Source organism: Pseudopipra pipra, chromosome 3 (assembly GCF_036250125.1).
Source record: "Pseudopipra pipra isolate bDixPip1 chromosome 3, bDixPip1.hap1, whole genome shotgun sequence".
NCBI lineage: Eukaryota > Metazoa > Chordata > Aves > Passeriformes > Pipridae > Pseudopipra > Pseudopipra pipra.
This window is the reverse complement of record NC_087551.1, coordinates 22,413,499-22,427,964: the sequence shown is the minus strand read 5'-3', so window position 1 is coordinate 22,427,964 and position 14,466 is coordinate 22,413,499. Positions and strand designations below refer to the sequence as shown.

General features: G+C 42.8%; 1 long non-coding RNA gene across 1 annotated transcript in view; it reads left to right on the top strand.

The window, feature by feature from the left end:
* Positions 1-3,321: 3,321 nt before the first annotated feature.
* Positions 3,322-14,466, top strand: part of LOC135412490 (uncharacterized) — a 126,636-nt gene continuing 115,491 nt past the window's right edge. The window contains exon 1 of the long non-coding RNA XR_010429683.1: positions 3,322-3,511. This is a non-coding gene — a long non-coding RNA (uncharacterized LOC135412490). The remainder of the gene's footprint in view (positions 3,512-14,466) is intronic.

Genomic DNA, 14,466 nt, shown 5'->3' with positions numbered 1-14,466 from the left:
ATGAGTGAGCTGGTAACTACAATATCCAATGGCTCCACCAAGTTGAGAATGTGATGTCTGTGTAATAACGCTCAATTTTGCACACTTCAAATCCATTAGTAGCAATTACCTTACCTGAGGTGTTTTGAGTTAGTTTTAGCACAGCATTCTTGCAGTTGGTAGATAATGAACATAATAATGTATACAGCATTTTCAAGTCTCTGTTTTTAGCTACAATAATGCCATTAGGATTCTATTTAGCAAATGTGTACTTCACACAAAAAGTTAAGACTTTTTTGTTCATGTTTTCCCTGCCACAATTTCTATTGCATCTCACGTCCTACTCTGTGCAGCACTGGCTTTCCTGAAAAAGCAGGAAAGTGTTTTACCCACTGCACTTGTGCAAAGGCAGTGAGGCCTGGCACTCTGAGAGCAAAACAAGGATGCAGGAGAGCAGGGCACCTCTGGGCAAGCTGTGTGCCTGCCCTCTGCTGTGTCCTGGTTGCCCAAGGGGTGAGGATGCAGACAACCTTGCAGCACACCACAGCTGGTGTTCTGCACACCCCAGGATGGGCTGCGACACTGCTGAAGCTGTTGCTGGGCTCCATGGTGGTAAGAGATGCAGGTGGACTGTGTGGTGGTGAGAGATGCAGGTGTTGCAGCACTTTTCTCTTGGCATGCTGCCTCAGTCATCTGCACTGGGGGTCCTTGGGCACTGCAGATGTGCTGTGGCTTCCCTTCCCCACTGACCTTTTTTCCCCTCTCCAGGAAAGTAATTTATAGTCCATATGGGGAGTTATAGCTGAGAGGAGCCCAGCTTGGGCCTTGGACATAGTAAGGGCTGGATGGTAAAGCAAAGGTGGCTGCAGTTTTCAGGAGTCAGTGATGTCAGACAGCTCTTGTGTATGTGGGATAACTGCCCTCCCTCTGGTTTGGGGAGCCACTGCAGTACTCCAGCCTTACAAGATCCCTCTTCATCAGATAGGCCCTGCCGTCCTTGTAGCAATATAACTATGAAAGCTTTGGGTTGGGAGAACCAGTACTTCAGCAGGTTTTTATTCCCTCTGCCCACCAAATCGGAAAAATATCCTGACTTTTAGCTATCATCTGAATGAAATGATACTGCTAAGCTAACACACAGGCACATACATAGGGTTGTTTTTATCTTTCCAAAGAATTCCTTACCAGAGAACAAGAAAGGGATGAGGGGATATAATTGATAACTTTGTGGGTGTCACTGATAAGGTCTCTGGCACAGATCATATCAGAACCTTAAAAATAGTTATAAAATGTTCCAACTCTCCTGTTGTATTAAATTGACCAAACTTAAGGAGAAAAGAGTATTTGAGCAGCCACCCAAAATGTTTTGTGAAACTACCTTGTATTTCCTGTTCATGTGTTTAGAAACAGAGTAAGAGCTTGGAGAACCTTGTCTGTCTTAGAAGGGAATGTGTGAACATGTCTCTGGCAGACACAAACCTTCTCTCCAGTTCTTTCGCACTTAGATGATCTTTTGAAAAAGCAAACTGATTCTTCAGGCATTGAATTAATCTTTCTCACCTTTCAGTTCCTGTGGTACACTGACCGCATGCCCATCCCATGCCACCTCCTCTCCTGTGAGCACAATTTCACAATATGGAGATACTTGATGGAGAGTGGTGAGGAGCTGTCCTGGCAATGCTTAGTAGGGAAAACAATGCTGAATTTTAGCACCCCGTGAACAAGGACAAAACAATGGAAAAGCACCCATCTGCATGAGGATAACAAAGTGCTGCTGGCTGTGGGGTAGGCGAATTGAAGGGGAGCAAAGCATGTGCATCCTCCTCTGTTGCTGCCCCTTCTCCTTGCCTGCAGCACCTCCTGGCCCCTTCAGCTGCGAGAGTGACTGTCACCTCCATCCGTCTGCTGCCCTGGATGTCTGCTTACTTGACAGCAGAGCCCAAAAGCTGACCCCAGCCGCAGCCTGCACACTAAAGGGGAGCTGGGGGAGGCAGATATCACCTCTCAGTCACGATGTGCCCAGGCTGCTCCAGGGGCAGCACAGCAAAGCGCTGTCCCTGATCTTCTTGCCTTGCCATCACCTACCCTGAAATTAGTAACAGCACGTCCAAGGTTAGTGGCAAATTCAGATACCCAAGCTACACAGGCGGAGGGTGAATAAAGGACAGTGGTTGCATACAGTATAAGCGGTTGCCTTAGACAATGTGTGACCTCTGAATTAAAAGACCAGGATTAGCAAAGAGCTTTTTTGCATTATTGGGCCCATTTACAAAAAGCTTTAGCCCTAATTGTATGGTACCACAGAGCTTTAACTCGAGCACATATTGGTTTTGTAACCTGATCCCCACATAAATCATAGTTGGTGAGAGTGGAACAATTAGTGCCTTAATCTACTGGAACTACACAGTATCTTTAAATCTGAATTTTCCTGATCACTGTGGGTATTACAAGAGTCAATTAATTTATATTTCACACAAAATGTAATTAAATCCCATGATAACCTGACTGTGAAATGAAGTGGGGGGGAGTGAAGAGCAGGGTTTGAAAAGCCTTTCCTTATGGAGCTGCCATCAAGCACCATGACGTGCTATTGACAGAGGCAAACTGACTCCTCTTCAGCTTCCCAAAGTGCAGAAGTCTTGTGGTGAGGGAGTGTTCTTCCCTGATTTCCTGCTGAGCAGCCGTGGGGTCACAAGAAGTGTTTGCTGCTGTGTACTTTCAGTCCAGCCTGCAAGAAGTGTGATCCATGTTTGCTAACCCATTTAAGTGCTTGAGAAAGGGGAAGGCCTTGATGTTGCAAAGAGCCTGATGCCTGTAGTTGGTCACCTAAGGGAATCCACTTATGACTCTATTACCCAGTAAATTAGCAGAGTGGTTCAGTCAGGTATATTTATCATGAAGAGAACTGAAGATAATTAATACACTGCATTGAATGCAAATTGCACCCACAGCACTTATCTCATTTTCAATTAGCACAAATGTTACAGCACTGCAGGCTTGTTATGGTTTTACCATGGGCTGGGTAATTAATTTCTGTGAGCTACATATCAGACACCTGATAATGCCGTTTATTAATAAATGTCACCCCAGGTATCTGTTAGGAGAGGTAAATAAATTAAATGTTCAGTTGTCTGCCCTGTGCAAATCTATTCTTACACCTCATTGCATCTTTTCACTTGTTTGTTTATCAAGGAGAATGACTGCGGAGATTACAATGGCAAACAAAGGAATATGAGGAACAATAATCTGTACCCCAAAGCGATGTTTCTCTCACCGCTGCTGATGGCAGGAGCCATGTCACTGCCACCATCATGTGTCTCCCTGCTGGACAAGGCTGTGGGTCCCAGGACCCATGAGAGGAGAAAAGCTGAAGTGCCCCTCGAGTCCTCCACTTTCAGGGAGTTTGCCAACCACTCATTGGTGTGTATTTCTGCCTGTAACTCTGTCCCTCAGATGCTTAACTGCCCTCCCTGGCCAACGTCCAGACGGATCCCTGTGGCAATGGTGCTCATCAGATCTTGAAGTGATTCAGGTTTGTGTTTTTCCCTTCCTTCCCAAAGCTTCAGAAAGGGAGGGTGGAGGTGGGTGAATCTCCTGGTTTGTCCCCTGCCACTCCGTGGGGACCATGGCCCCTGGAGGAGGTGAGGGTCCCTCCAGCTGCCTCAGGGCTGGGGGCAGCAGGCCATGGCCTGTGCCAGGGAGTTTTGGAGGTCTCTCCTCTCCTTGGGAACAAAATAGCAAGATTATAGGGAGATGAAACAGCCGCATACTCTCTGATCTGTTCCAGGCTTTGGGAAAATAGAGGAGAAGGAGATATTGCAATTCTGACAGACTGATGGTGGATAAAGCTGTGTAAGGCCCTTATGCAGGGATACGGGAAAGTCAGGAAGCACCATTTCCCCCAGATCCTGCGCTTTCTTCTGTTGAGTGGGTAGATTATATCCAGCAAACTTTCTGGCCAACTCCTGTTTTCCAAAGTTTCAACATGAGTCTCGTCACCTTTACGAGGAAAGGTCCTTTGGTCCTTTTTCCCCCTCTCATTTGATTTTGAAATTTCAGCAAGTCACACTAACAGAAATAATTGAAAATGCTCCAGCTAACATGAACTTTGGTGATCCCTCTCCCCAAGGAAGATCACAGGCAGGTAGCTGCAGTCACTTTAAGCAAGCTTTGCATAATCTGTCTTAGATCATTTGAGCCTGGTTAAATTAACACAACCTCCATTGTGTGAGTGCAATTAATTGATAGAAAGATGCTTTATGTTAGTGATTTCTTACTTATAATACAAGTGGAGCCGTACTGTGTACATATTCTGGTGTACATTAGGAGTTATACTATTTTGAATACACTGGCAAAATAAATACATCTAACTGACCATTATATTGGTAGAAATCTGAGTATGGAACAAGCATGAATCTTTCTTGAGGATGAAGAGAATTTACAGCAAAAAAATTAGGCATGATAATATCAGTTCTCCAGATACAGACATATTTAGCCACATTATGAATGGCTTGTAAGTTAGCTGTGGGGAAGAAGCCTCTAAAAAGTGACTGTTGCCACAATAATTTAATCAGTGTGAATTTCAGTGAACACTGCTCCTAAGCAAAGTGCTTTCATCCTTTATGCAGATCTTCATTATATTTCCAAGTTTTTATACTGTAAATAATTTCCATGTGCCTCCTGGTAGCGTGACCTACCATCTTACCATTGTTTGCTGTGATTTTTTCAGATTGCAGGACTCGGAGGTAGCTCAGTATTTGAAGATGGGATTTACAATTATGCTTTAAAAATACTGCAGCACTTGAAAAATCCACTTAAAAAAATCATATTTGGATTGAAGTTCATACTCCAGGGAAGAACACATGATTTTAAAGGCCAAATGACCTGCCAACATCCTTTAAAACCACGTTTACTCTGCTGAGAAGAAAGTATGAACTCTCAGTTTAAACAATTATAATATCCATCCTGAGGAGCTAGCAAGGTATAGAATTAATGCAAATTCCTTATTTGGAACAACATGGACAACATATAAAAATAAAAAGAGAAATGGTGAATAGGCTTTAGTATCTGGGTGAGACAGGTTTGGTTTCTTTCCAGTCAGATCCAGGTTAACTCCTAGGCATGACAAGTCCAACGTGGACTGCTGACTTGAGTGTGTGTCCTGCACATTGGTTGCCCCTGGGTAGCTACCCTGCCCTGAGAGGGATAGTGCAGCCGGTGCCAGGGTCGTGCCAAGCCAGCTGTACCATACTGACCAGGCTTTGGCTTTGCTGGTGGGACTGGTGCCACCTGCAGAGTGAGGTTCTGTCATGGCGAACAGGCATTGTGGAAAATGTTTGTCAGAGCCTTCTGATGGGATCATGCAGCATGATAAGGATGTTTTTACAGGGAGAGAGGCCTAGGAAAGGGTTGTGGATGGCTGAGGTCAGTATTGAGCTAAGTGGGCAATGAACTCATGTGGGTCATCTCCATAATAGCCAACTCCCTGCACCATCCAGGGAGCCTTGTATCCATTTATCAGTTGTGCATTGATTCCCTCTCCCACCGTCTTTCCAAGGGAGAAGTGGGTGTAATGGAGCATCTTGTTTCTGTGTTTCTGATGTTATTATTTATGCAAGTCAAATATGCCATAGGATGGAGGGGAAGTTTGGTGAAGGTTTGCATTCCCTGAAGGTATTCAATCCACAGGCTGAGGGCTCTGGACAGATGTGTGTGATTCTTTCTGCAGAGACCTCATAGGGCTGGTGGAGCAAATCTGTCAGACATTTCTTTTGCTGCAGCCTTATACAGTGTTAGATGTGACTAAATGAAGTCACACTAAATGAAGTTTTCTAAGCATGAATGCTGCATGTTTGCATATTTCAAATGACTATAGTCCAGCTGAGAAGTGACACAGCCATGAATAACAGAGACAAGGTCATCACCTGCCAGGGTGGCACAGAGCCTTCTAACCAACGGAAAAGAAGTGTTTCTTGCAGAGGTTGCTATGGGAAAACTTAGCTTCAGTAGCAAATCCAAGAGCACTCCTAAATTATGAAACCAACACATCAATTGTGGAAATGCACCATCATGCCAGGCATAGTGCACTCAAGTGACAAGCTCTTAAAGATGTTTTCCTGTCTCCCATCTGTCTTACCTCTGTTTTGCTTGGATTTAACCAGTTGCCTTTCTTTCACTGCCATGTTGGTGGTAGCAGTATTTGTATATACACAGAAATTTGGGTGTAGCTGTATTTGAGCTGTCTGTTTCTGGCAATTCAGTCCATGCCATATCACCCGGCAGCTTCGTGTAGACACAGGGAGGCACCACAAAGAATACAGATCAGGATTCCACAGGAGAGAGGAGTGTAGTGCTGGAGATAACACTTCTTCAGAAGTCACGAGTTGTGTACCAGCAGGAGTGACTCAAAATAATTTTAGTATATTACCCTGGTCTTCTGCCACCCATCAGGCAAGACAGTAATATCTCATGGTTAGCGCTAAAGTCAAGGAGGATGAGGATGGATGTCTGCCCTCTCTCCACTGACAGGAGGTTATCATCCATCAATGCCACTCGAATAGCTCCAGTTCCACATCCTGGCTTGAATCCAGACTGTGACAGATCTAAAAGATTCACTTCTAGCAGGTTAAGTTAAGCTGGCCTTTGGCTAGAAGCCATAGGAACTTTCTTGATAATTGGGAACCCTCCTGGATATTGGTTAGGAAGAACTGAAGTCTGCAGGGTAGATTTCCTCAAGGCTGGGTGACAATTAATTCCCAACATGTTGGTAATTCCCCAGCTGGTGTTCCCCGTCTTCCCTTCAGCCTTCTGGGTTGGACTCTGGAACAACCCTGGGCAGATGGCAGCATGAGGAAGCCAGACAGCATGGCCAGGTTAAATCCAGGACAACTGGATACTGGAACAGAGTGACCTCTGAGGTGGAGCCCTTGCAGCCAGAAGCCCCGTCCTGTCAACACACTGGTAAACACTTATTCCTCTGATCAGATGGGTGATAGCACTTTCTAGGATTTTAAAATGAAGATAACTTTGGCCATATGTAAAGGAATGCCTTTGCTTTTTCACAGGATGGGGAGGAGGGAAGAGGAAGTATTTACAGAAGATAAAACTATTTGGTCTTTGGATCCTGCAATGAAGCTGAGTGGAGTTCCACTAATGGGGCAGTGACAGTCCCTTCTTGTTAAATAAGTTGTAGGAAAGGACTGTGGGAGGGGACAGCATTGCATCCATTCATTGGTAGGATTTTTCCTGCGATGAATGAAAACCAGGTGTCCGCTATGACACCTGCAGTAGGTGCATGTGCTGATCCTGGCGATGGCAGTGAGCAGGGGTGTTCCTGGCCCCAGGGCAACTGTGTGGGTGCCCCATCCTCAGGTCAGTGCTGCAGGGCAGAGGTGAGGAGTGCTGCCTTGCACCACATAACCCTCACGAGCAGGACCCAGTTGTCCATTGCGCTTTGCTCCAGCTTGCAGCACGCTCAGCCGTTCCGGCTGTGCTTGGTTGCTGTGGAGGCTGAGTAAGCCAGAGCTGTCTGTGCAGATCAGTGTGTTCTGAAGTGCCTTGAGAAGAGAATTTCAGAAAAGAGAAAGTCTATTAGCTGCCTCACTTTAGCTCCCTATCATTATTTATGTCTATGTGTGAGATTTCTTTTGGCTCCTTGGTTACTTCTGGATGTCAGTACTGTAATGGAGGTCCATGGGGCTGGTTACTGTGTATCGTCATGTCGGGACCAAACGAAAGAAAATAATCATGAATAGCCTCAATATGCAACAACTTTTTCCTTCTTGCCTTGTGGATTAATGTCAAAGCCTTTAAGTCTTTATGTTTGAGTAGTTTTTCTGCAGCTATGTGTTAATTACATGTTTATATTCTTAGAAATATGGATTTACATTTACCTGTGTTTCAAGATGATTAGTGGGTACCAAGCAACTGATTTCACTTGCAGCCAATCCTGTGCCATTAACAGTGAAAAACGGCAGGCATTGTTGTTTCAAATCTTGTTTGGTTTGGCAAGGGTATGATGGTAAAAAATAACAGCTAAACCAATTGCTCGAATATACAGCTTTTTTCACCTTCAGGCATCTTTATCAGCACAGTTTTGACTAATAGCTGTACAGCGACTGGCACGTTTTTATTGCCATTAGAGAAAATTTAATAGGTTGTTCGCTATTTATCTCCAAAAGGTGAATTGTAGAAAATTAAAACACAATTATCTAAGTTTTATTCTTAGAGGAAGTCAGTTCATGTTGACGATCCTAGTATTGGACTCACAATCTGAAGAATTATTTGAGAAGATCTGTAAGCTGTTTCCAAATTGCAGTACTGACTATGTTTATTTTTTTTAACAAACGAAAATTCCAGCAAAGTATGTTTTCCCCATTACAAACAGGTCAGAGTTCACAATAAGCATACGTGTAATGAAGGTAAACTAGCATTAACCAGCAGAGGAGATGGTCAAATGTTTAATCTGAAACTGAGTTCTTGATTGAAACATGCAGTTTTCTATTGAACAAAGAGAGTCATGAAGTTTTGCTGCTTTTAGTGAATTGCTTCAATTTGATGAAAAAGGCAAAAAAAATACCAAAAAAGACTGTTTCATTTCAGCATTTCTAAAAATTCTAACATGTTCTAATGAAATACTTTGATTTCACAACTAAAAATACTGTTTAATTTTCAAAATTGCTTCCAGTTTATTTAAAAAATTAAAATTAAAGAGATGAAATATAAATTAAACTATGGCTTTTTTGAGTGAATAAAATGTTTTGCTGAAATAGCATCATAATTTGCCAATTTTTGTTTTTTTTCCTAGTACTTCTTTTTAACAAAGAAAAACTTCTGAAAACTTATTTTGAGTCAAAGCAACTAAAGATTACATATTATCTTTTGATTTGACTTTGATTTGATTTGGTTACTTACAGCCACTCGAACAAATCTTGAAGGAGTAAATGTCAGTTTCAAGTTTCCCAGTTCCCAGGAACAGTGTCCTGATTGTTGGAATCAGTTAGGAGAGTCAATGGGATGGTGTGGACTTCACTTCATCTGGGGTCAGGAACTTTGCAGTTTAGTCTTGCTACCATGAAAGTCAATGAAAATGAAAAAATATGTGTGCAGGATCTGGCCCATTGTAACTAATCCTGTGCATCAGAAGGTCTGCACATCGAGGTCCTTTACAGGTCTTGTTGCTGATGAATCTATGGCATAATAAAATTACCTTGACCCTGTAGCAGGTGCACTTCTTTGCTATCATTAACTCTTTTAAGGTCCTCGCAATCCTGCTCAGTGCTGTAGATATCACACTTCACCACCTAAGGAGTTTTTTTGGTATTCTTTTCTCTAACAAGAAGCAAAGGTTGTTGTGAGTGAAGACGAAGATGGGGGTGGGGAGGTTTTTAATCAGCAAGTGATCTGAGAATAAAGAAAGGTTACCTGTTTGTTTGTCAACAGGATGAAGTAAATAAGAGTTAAAAAAATCTGAGACACCAGTCAAAGGCAATCAAATATGTATTTAATTAAAGCAAACATAAAAATTAAAGTTACATGTTGAATCAATAAACAGCACTTTTTTCTACATGCATTTTGAACAAGACAGATCAGAATCTTGCATGATGAAGACATAATGTGTCATAATAATTAGGAACACAGACAAAAGAACAGCTAATCAACATGCAAATTTATGCAGTTCTGGCGATTCAGATGAGGCAGATTTCTACCTCTTTTTTTGCTTGATTCATCTTCATTGCTAATCATCTGAAGGCTGCCAAATGTTCACTGACACTAATGTATTATAGGTCAAGAGAGGCAGGTCTTCACCTATTACCCCCACAAACAATATGCTTTCCTTCCCTGTTTCCTCTTCAGGATTTTCAGCAATTACTGCCAGATGCAATCAGACTCCTTGAATAGGAGCAACTGGGGCTTGTTTGTGGCTTGGATTCATTAGAATCAGGAGGATGAAGAAAGGAATAAATTACTTAATTGCACAAAAAAGTTGCAGCCAAAGTGATGGTGAGAGAAGCTGATTGTGTAGTTGCGTATTAGGCCACTCTTGGAATGGAGGATCTTAGAATAGCTGGTAGTTTGGCCTTCCTGATTCAGACAGATTTGGGTGTCCTCCAAAACAGATGGCTCCACACACCATCTATTCTTCTCTTTGTCAGGTTTTACCATTTATTTGATCTTGTTCATCTATGATGCTAGTTGTATTAGATGTAACACAAATATGCATTCAGATCATATCCATTTAGTCTTGCAGCCCAACTTTTATTCTTTTAGCCTTGTTTGATGAGATGATCGAGTTGAACAAAGCCGTTGTTGTCCTGTTCCCACACAACATCCATACATAAAACACCAAACCCCGTGACTAAAGCCTTGCACAGACAAATAATCCTCCTGTATCACAGGTTTTAAAGGTTTATTTCTCCCTGCTTTACCAAGCAGTCCCCAGTTCTGACAAATGATAACCAGACACAACAAATAGTTAATTTTTATTTGATCCAGTAGAAGCAAACATTTGCATATGCCCAAGCAAAACTGCCCTCCTCCCATCCTTATGCTGAGACCCCTGTTCAGATATTCTCTTCAGGTTCCAGGCCATGTGTTACGCTTGTGGGTGGTCTTAAGATCTTAAAGAAAAGCTTTGCTCTGTGAAGTCATGCAGCACTGTATGTAATTAAGAGGCTTTTTTTTTTTTTTTTCCTTCCAAAACCTCTCTATGTTTCCTAATTTCATTGTTGTTGCGAATGATCAACACTTTGTGGAAGAGTTGCCTTTCAGGTAATGGTTAACATTAACTTTATAAAAATGGGATGTGTGGTTAGGGATTCACTTTCCGGGAGTCCCGCTGAGCACGTTGCTGTGCCGCAGTACTGCTCACTCGCAGGGGCTGGAGCGGGGTCACACGTACCTTCTGATCGCTGGGTCTGAAGTGCGTGCTGCTGTCTGTGTGTTTATGGGAGAGCCTTGGCAGCTGCTATAGGTCCTTAATCTGGGGGAGGTGGGGTACTCCTTGTTTGCCTGATTATTGTGGGGGTCTATGGTAAGAGAGGGTCAGGTCTTTATGTAATATGACGCGGTCCTGGATTACAATGAACTTTTAGGGTCTGTGTTCATTTATCCTTTGGCCCAACATCTGTTGCAGCCTGACAGATGCCCAGGAATGCTGCTTTACTCTGCAATCATGTTTAGGTCTTGAGTGCACAATGCAGGCTTTTTGGGTACCTTTGAAGCCAAAATTGGAGTTTGTAAAAGGCCTTAACATTTTTCTGAAGTAAAACAAAACACCCATGGGAATGGCAGTGCAATTGCAATGCTGGAGGGAGAGCTCAAGCTCACAGTTTCCAAGGAGGCTAGCTGGAGACCCACCTCTTGGCAAGGCTGGCAGCTAACAACTATTTGCATTGCCCCTTGAGGGCAGCAATTCCAAAAAAACCTGAGATACCTCCCATAGTCTTTTTTAGAGACTATGTAATAATACAGATTCATGAAGATGGTGTGCCCTTCATATGACAACCTTTGGGACTGAAGCTGATGAAATTTTTTGACTAGAACTGCTGTTTCACAACCACCAGTGTCCATCTTGTCCTCCTTGTCCTCCCAGTAACCCCTTCACAGTGCCCATGGCCTCCCATAGCTTTGGTCCCAAGGTTTCCCCACTCCTCTCCCTGGGTGAGAGGGGAAGGAGCATCATGGCCCTGGGGAGAAGTAAGGTCCATCTGATGGCTCCCCTTGCCCTGGGCAGGGCAAATCATGTACCAGAATCATTTCTCCTTCCTGTCAGTGAAGACAGAAGAGGGCTAGATATGCTGGAAAAGCAAAGTAACACCCTGCTCTGTGCACTGCTTTCATTCCCATGAGCAAGTGTGGTTTTTATTTGGGGCGGTTCACAGGGCACCAGTGAATGCATTTCATTGCAAGTTTTGGAGGCTTAATTTTACTACTGTGTCACTAGGGGGAGATTTTTGAAGGCACAAATGTATTTAAGTGCTTACTCTCTTTTGAAAGTCATCAGGAGTTACACATCTAAATGGCCTTTGTGTGTGAGGGAAATATTCACCGTGAAATGGGGAGAGCCCACGTATCTGTTGCAAGTGATAAAGAAAACCAATGGGTGAGGCTACACTGAACTGTTTTTTTGTAGGTTTTTTTTGCTGGCCTTTTTGTTTTTTAAATTGCCCTCACATCCTTCATTTCTCACAGGCTGGGATTTGGTTTGTTACAAAGCATTGCGATACCTCATCTCCTCAGTCGAAATCCTCCTAGATGGTTTTGAGATAAGAAGACTGAGAAAATCCACGTAAGGAACTTGTCTTTGTACAGACGATACCTGGCTGCTTTTCTGTCTAAAGTTATTGAGATTCAAGAGCTGATGATGTCTTACAAAGGCTCACTCTATCTGAGGGTCCCCTCAGAATGCGGGGGGAGCTTTGCTTTGACAGGCTTTAAAGTCCGTGTAATCTCTTGCAGAATGGCGTTTGCTTTCACAGCTCCTCAAGTTGCACCATGTCCTGATTTCTACACTTGTATTTGTCACTGAAACATTGCCTGAGCTTGGGTGAACAGTGCTCAGTCTGAGTGAGAGCTGCTTACTTTGGGAGTTTACCACTTTTTACTCTGTTGTGAAACTATCCCAATGCACAGAATATTATTGATAGCATCAGAGTGAGTGACTAAACTGTCCTAAATGGAAACACGAGGGAAGGTGAAGGATGCAAATAAACACTCTTGTCTACCTGGAAGTACAGAAGCGCTGGCAAAGCTTTAGGCAAATAAAAGGCTATTTGTACCAACGTTGGTGAAAAGGCTATAGGCACAGTTGAAACAAAAAGGCCTCAGCAGTGTGCATGTTTGTGAATGATGCTTTAACTAGGTTTAAATACCTGTGCTGGGCATTTGTGGCCATAAGCATCTGAATTTGCTATTAGCAGTATTCTTTAAATGCTGGTGTTTCCTATCAGAGCAAGGCATAGTCTTATAAAATGGGCCTGTGTAACTATCATGTCAGTGGGCAGACCACCATCCTTCGTCTGTGTGCAAAATGCAGGTTAAAAAGGTTGCTGTCCTTTTGTGCCAGGAGTGGCCATACGTCACCTTGCTGGTCTCTGAAGGCTCTTGAGGAACTTCTGCCGATTGGTGAACTCATTCGTTCTGACAGTCTATTACCTTCTTTGTTTTGACATATTTTCACTCTCCCCATTAATGTTTCCTGTTTTCATGAATCTCCCCCTTCTGCTGCATTTTCCTGTGTGTGTTTTTTGTCTCCCAGATGTTGTATGCCTGGCTATTTCAGTAACTCTTTGCGTACTACAGAATTGAAAAAAAAGGCAAGTGGAAAAACCCCACATTGGAATGATAGCATATTTTCCATGCACATGTCACACGTCACAGGTTGGCTGAAACATATTCAACTGATACATTAAACATCTACCTAAAATACTGCAATACAAAGTGATTAATTATTGTATCCATTCAGTGTATGAGTTGGCATCCGCTCTTTCAAAAAGCAAGAGACCCTTTTAAAATAGCAATGATTTGCTAGCAATGATGGAATTGATATTTGTTCAGTGCTTGAACCTGTTTAGGCACAGATTTGATTGATATAGGTAGTTTAGGACTATGGACTTCTTGGAAAGATATGATATACTTATTAAATGGCAGGATGTGGGGCAGGATATTTGAAGGTGCACACAGTAGTTCTTATTCTAACTTCCTAATGATTGGTACTTTTGAAAGTCAGGCTGTCTATTTAGGTGCCTAAATGTGTATGTCTACACCTGAAAATGTCAGCCTGCAGAGTAAAGCTCAGCCATGCCTACTCTTTGCTTACCAAGGTAATTGTATCTATATCCAAGCAGAGTTATCAGGGTCAGGTTATTTTCCCATATGGCACAGTTTGTATGTAGTATATCCTTGCACTAGTATGTAGTGATTGCTGTGGGAGCTGAAGTGGGATGATTTCCTTAGTTTTACATACCTGTATTGCCTATCTTTGACAGCTTGTTGCTGAAAACTCTACAACAGTAAATACAGATAAACCTGGATTCTAAGCTCCAGAGGTTTTGTCAATTTACCTCTGAGATTTAGTTGCCTTAAATATGTGTCAAGTCAAATTTCACATTGGAAAGGGATAACTAAAGACCAGGTTATTTGGAATGGACAGCAACTCTTTTTGTCATAGTTCTGTCAGCTTTCACCTCAGTTCTGCAAGTGAACATTTTCTAAGTAAATGTTCTTGAAGCGTGTTTCTTCCTCCACTTGGGTGGAGGTCACTAACTGTAGAGTCTACAAGTACACTTGGGAAGATTTTCACCAAATCCCAGCTGTTGGGGTAACCCGTTAACCAGTACATACATCCTTGGAAAATGTCTGTGGTACATACTCTACTGTTTTTCTTCAGAAGACCCATGGTGTGAAAAATATGCTGCCTTTGAACAAGCTGACCACATGTGCATACTAAGTCCACTGCTTCTGGAATGCACTATTAGGCTTGTCATG